The sequence below is a fragment of the Arachis hypogaea genome, chromosome 19 (genome assembly GCF_003086295.3).
Source record: "Arachis hypogaea cultivar Tifrunner chromosome 19, arahy.Tifrunner.gnm2.J5K5, whole genome shotgun sequence".
Classification (NCBI taxonomy): Eukaryota; Viridiplantae; Streptophyta; class Magnoliopsida; order Fabales; family Fabaceae; genus Arachis; species Arachis hypogaea.
Genome location: NC_092054.1, coordinates 9,695,654 through 9,701,206, shown reverse-complemented (window position 1 = coordinate 9,701,206; position 5,553 = coordinate 9,695,654).

The window sequence follows — 5,553 nt, the reverse complement described above, 5'->3', positions numbered from 1 at the left end:
TAAAATAATTATTTATTAGGCTCATTCTTATACAAATAAAAATTTTTCTTAGTTTTATATATGTAATATTTTATACCAATTAGCTTCAAAATTTAATTATTTTTTGAATAAATTAATAAAAATAATACAAATAATTGTTTAAATATAATTGTATTTTAATTTTTCATTTTATCACATACACGTTGAGGATAATTTGAAATAAAAGATAATGGACTTATTGTAACTGTAATGTATTTTGTGCTTGCGTTGTCATCTGAGAATCATGGCGCCTTCATGGAAACCGGGTTCTTCTACAGAATCAATTTTACGTTTGGAGTTAGCCAACTAGCAGCGGCGACAGACAGCGTCTTCCTTTTCTATGGCAGCAATTTTTCGGGCTTTGAAGGTCCATTTATGGTAGATGTGGAATGGGGGTGGGTTCAAGAGCGTCAAAATTTGTGGCTAGACAGAACAATAGTGAAAGCACCTGCTAGCAAACAAAACAGTGAAAATGCTTGAAGACATCACATCAACAATAACAGAATAACGGAGGAAGTCGATCAAATTTTTCTAAGTACTTTTCTGGTGTAAAGATAGTCCTGTGTTAAACGTTCGAATTAGGTTTTTTTGTTAGTGCCGGTTTGTTTGTTTAGCCCATGACAAAAAAAAATAACAATAATAAATAAATTTAATTTACCTAATTACTTTTGATAGCAGGTTAACTTTTAAAGAGTGCTGCACTCCCTTCTTTGTCTAGAGTGCACTAGCTTTTGCCATGTGGAAAGGCATATATTTATGTACATAAAGTTGCAAAATTCAATGCAAATAAGGGAACGTTCATGAAATTCTTACCAATGAGTTCCTTGTCATCTATATTGCCATTTTGTATGATGTTAGCAACAGGACAAAACTTCTTGACCAATGGTGTCCTTAGCGGGGACCTGCTACCAACAAGCAACACATACCGTTAAATGTAAACCAAGTTTCTAAGCATTGAAATTGCACAGCAAGTCCTATCTCTAAGGATTAAGAACAAATATCTGGCAATGCTATAATAATGATTACACGTCATGAAACATTCATAATCCATGCCAATCAAAACATGCATTGCTAATGTTGAGTAAAATATCAATCCAAATTTAAATTGCCTTCATAAATCAAACCAAATAGCAAATGTTGTTGTGGCAACCGTCAAAGTTTAAAAAAAAATCGAGTTCAGTGATAAATCATAAGCATCCATAAATGCAACTCTAAGTAAGAATTGTAAATGGTCTCGACAAATGGCACACTACCATGAGTTCTCATCACGACGAACCAATATGAAAGCAGAGATTAAAACGAAGTGATTGGGAAGGGACCTTGTAACTCTCTCCCTTCCCATTCAAGAATCAATCTTCGACCCCCAACATGTTCAGGATGCAGGAGAGAAAATAGTAATTTTGTTTGAAAAAGAAATATTTCTCTTGGGTAATACCCTCGAATTATTTACAGGCGGACGAAAATACTTTTTAAATAATTTTAAAATATAATAAAAATATTTAACAGTAAATATTTTAAAAATACATTAAAGATCGAATTTTGATATAATTTTTTATAAGCATGATTATAAAAATAAGTTATTATTATACTTAAAAATTTAGTGATTTTTCGTTAAGTATATATTTTTTATAATTTTTTTTGTTAACAACCAATAATATTTTTAAAAAATTACAAAACAATATATAGTTATAAAAAAATTACCAAATTTTAAGAATAATAATATCTCATTTTTTTAATTATGTTTGTAAAAAATCACATTAAAATTCAACCTCTGATGTATTTTTTGAGAAATACATATTTAATGTTAAAGATTGAGGTGTGAAACAATTTTTTGTAAACATGATTAAAAAATGAGATATTATTATCCTTAAAATTTGGTGATTTTTCGTTAAGTATATATTTTTATTTTGTAATTTTTTATTAACAACTAATAATACTTTTAAAAAATCACAAAAAAATATATACTTAGAAAAAAATCACCAAATTTTAATAATAATAATAATAAAATCTTATTTTTTTAATTATGTTTTTAAAAAATTACATCAAAATTCAATCTCTAAGACATTTTTTAAAAATATATATTTACTGTTGGACATTTTTATCATATTTTTAAATTATTTAAAGACATTTTTGTCAATAATAAATTTTGGGTATATTTTATTCAGCGTTTGAATAATTTGGAGGCAATTTTGAGTGGTTAACCTATTTCTCTTTTATTACATAATAATCAGAATTAAATTCTTTATAATTGACAACTCACTCTCCAAAATCCCAATACATGCACAGTCAAACACATTAACAAATTTAAAAAAAAAAACAAATTAAAGGAGAGCATTGAAGTTCTAGATGCAAGGTCCACTCGACGGAACAGGTACCTGAGGAGAACGACGCCGCTGCCTTTTTTGAAGGTGTCTAAAAAATCCTCCTCATGAACCGAAACTGTAACAATACAGATCGTATTCGCTGGTAAGGTTACTGATGTCTATGTCATTATTGAGGATGAAGTACTTGAAAGAGGTTATGGCATCATCTCCCCTGGTAAACAGAACTTGGCGGTCATAACTTTATATTGCCGTCAACATAGAACATCTTGTGGATGCTGCGAGCGTAGGAGGAGCAGTGGAGGTGGTGGAAGAATGTTACTTCATTCAATAAATCATAGTAATCAGACCTGACTCGACCCGGCCGGTTCAACCGGAAATCCGGTCACCTGATTGTCTAGTCGGACCGAATCATACGTTGAACCGAAAATATAATTGATCGGAGAAATTCGGTTCATTCGGTCAGATTTTGATAAAAACCAGCGACCCGAACGGGTTATTTGACCCGGTCCGGATAGTACAAAATTTTTTATTTTATTTTTTATTTGTATACTAAAACGGCGTTGTTCTAATATTCCCCTTTTCATTGAAATGAAACCCTAGGCTATCCCCCTTTTCCATTGTCTCACATCTCTGGTCTTCCTAATGGCAATAATGCAGTATCTCTTGAGTCTTGAGAGTTGAGTGAGTGTCTAAGACTCTGAGTTCATCAATCGGCCTCATCAGTCACCGCCGAAGTCACCAGTTACCGCCGATATATAGGTAATGTTAGGTAGACAAAAAAAACCTGAATTTACCTTATTTAGCATTAATTAATTGTCGCAACAATTAATGAATGCTAAATAAGACAAGTTATGAATGTTTTTTGCATTTTCTTTAGTTACCAAACATTTCTGAAGATATATTATCATGTACGATTTTAATAACTTAAAATGCTTGAAATAAATATCATAAGAAAATAGAATTATAACGGGTTTAAGTAATAAAAAAATTATAATTTTAAAATATGAACAAAAATTATAACGGCTTATATTTTATTATTATTATTATTATTATTATTATTATTATTATTGAATAATGAATAAGAATTAGAATTATATCAATATTTTTAAAATTAATATAATTAAAATATCTAAAAATATTTAAAATTAATGTGCGTTATTAATATCATTATCACACATTATTATTATTATTATTATTATTATTATTATTATTAAAAGTATTTTTAATTGATAATTGATAAGTAATTTAATAGTGCATTAAATATTGATTTGATATAATTATAATGAAGATATATTCCTAAAGTAGTATAATTATATATTATTCATTAAATATTAATTATAATATAATTACAATAAAGATATTTTTTATAAAATAATTTAGAATAGAAAAAATTTCACTCATTTTGGAAGAAAATAGAAGCGTGAGAGATCGACACGTCACCTTTAAGCTTTAGCAGCTGGAGAAAAACCCAATTTTAATATATTAAGTAGATAGATATTAACTAAATCTTTTTTTTTTTTTGGAATTTCTCTTCTTTTTTTGTCAGCATATGACATTGAAAAGTTTTTAAATATAACATTGATATTTTAGTAATCTTAATCATTAATTTTTAATTAATATTAATATTATATATATAATTAAAATCAACAGTTAATTTTGACAAAATGCAAACCCTCTCTCAATCTCATTTTATTTTTCCCTCCAAACCCGCGTGACATCTCTCCCGCAGCTCTCTCTCATTTCATCTCCTTCCATCCTTTTCCCTCCAAAGATTACAACAATTCTTTGATTTCTTGGTGTAATTTCAACGTAGATAACTATTTCTTCTCAGCTTAGCTTAATTTTTCTTGCTGCCCTCTTTCTACACGGCCTCTCGCCAGTATTCTCCTCTGTTCAACGGCGGCGGTAGGTTTTTTTCAACATTATTCTTTTTTTATTTTAACCTTTCGGGTTTTTTCTCACTCTGCTAACTTGGATCTTGTCTTTCGTTGAAATAAAACCCTAGGCTATCCCCCTTTCCTATTGCCTCACATCTGTGATCTCCCTAATGGCAGTAATGCAATATCTCTTGAGTCTTGAGAGAGACTCTGAGTTCATCAATCGGCCTCATCAGTCACCAGCCAACCTCGTCTCTCTGTCACCCTCGTCGTCACTCTCCGCGGCGTGGTTCCTTCTCCCGGCCGTCACTGCTTCTCCCCTCACCTCGCCGTGCTCTGAGTTCATCAATCGGCCTCATCAGTTCACTAGTCACCGCCGATACCCCTCAGCCAACCTCGTCTCTCCGTCACCCTCGTCGTCACTCTGGGTTGTGCTTCTTGTGCTTTTACTTCGCTGCTTTTGCTTCTGTCCTTTCTTGGTGCCTCACCTGGTCGTCAGAAAGCTCAGAGTAATCCCTCAGGTCAGGGGCACTCTACCATACAGATTAGGATTGTATAGAGAGAGAATTAAATTCTTTTTATAGTTATTTTTTATTATTTTATTAATATTTAAAATGTGGGTCCCAACATTTTTAATTTCTCTTTCATCACATGAAAAGAAAGATATGTATACTTATATCTTTACCTTATAATTCACCATCAAAATGAGGAAAATGTTGATCAAGCTCCTAATTTGCCCTATGAAGATGTTGATGCCGACTTTGAGCTCACCCCTTGGACTTGATTTAATGATTGTGTTATCTTTAACTTGCTCTTGTTGATTTAAATTGAGAACATATTTTATACTAGAAACAAGTTTATTAACTCTTCTTTTAGATTATTAGTTATGTTTAAGACTTGATATTTGATTATTAATGTTTATAAGACTCGCATTTTAAGTTTTAAGACATTATTTTAATTTTATTAATATAATTTTATATTTTTTTAGTTATGACCGGGTTAACCGAGTGAATTAATGATCTACCGGTTGAACTAATAACCCGGTAACCCGATCATATGACCGGATTGATTACCGGTTCGGTTCTGATAATTATACAATAAATAGTATTAATTTCTTATCTTATTTTTATTGGTTACGTTTTTTTTTTTCTTTTTTGTTTTGTTATGTTTATTTTTTTAAAACAAAATATTCTAGTTGTTTTAGTTTATTTTAAAATTTAAAATTTATTTAATAATTAATATAAATAAATAATATTATTTTTTTAGAATATATAATAATATAATAATAAATTTTTTTTTATTTTTTTACAGTTTTATTAGGTAACAAATGAATT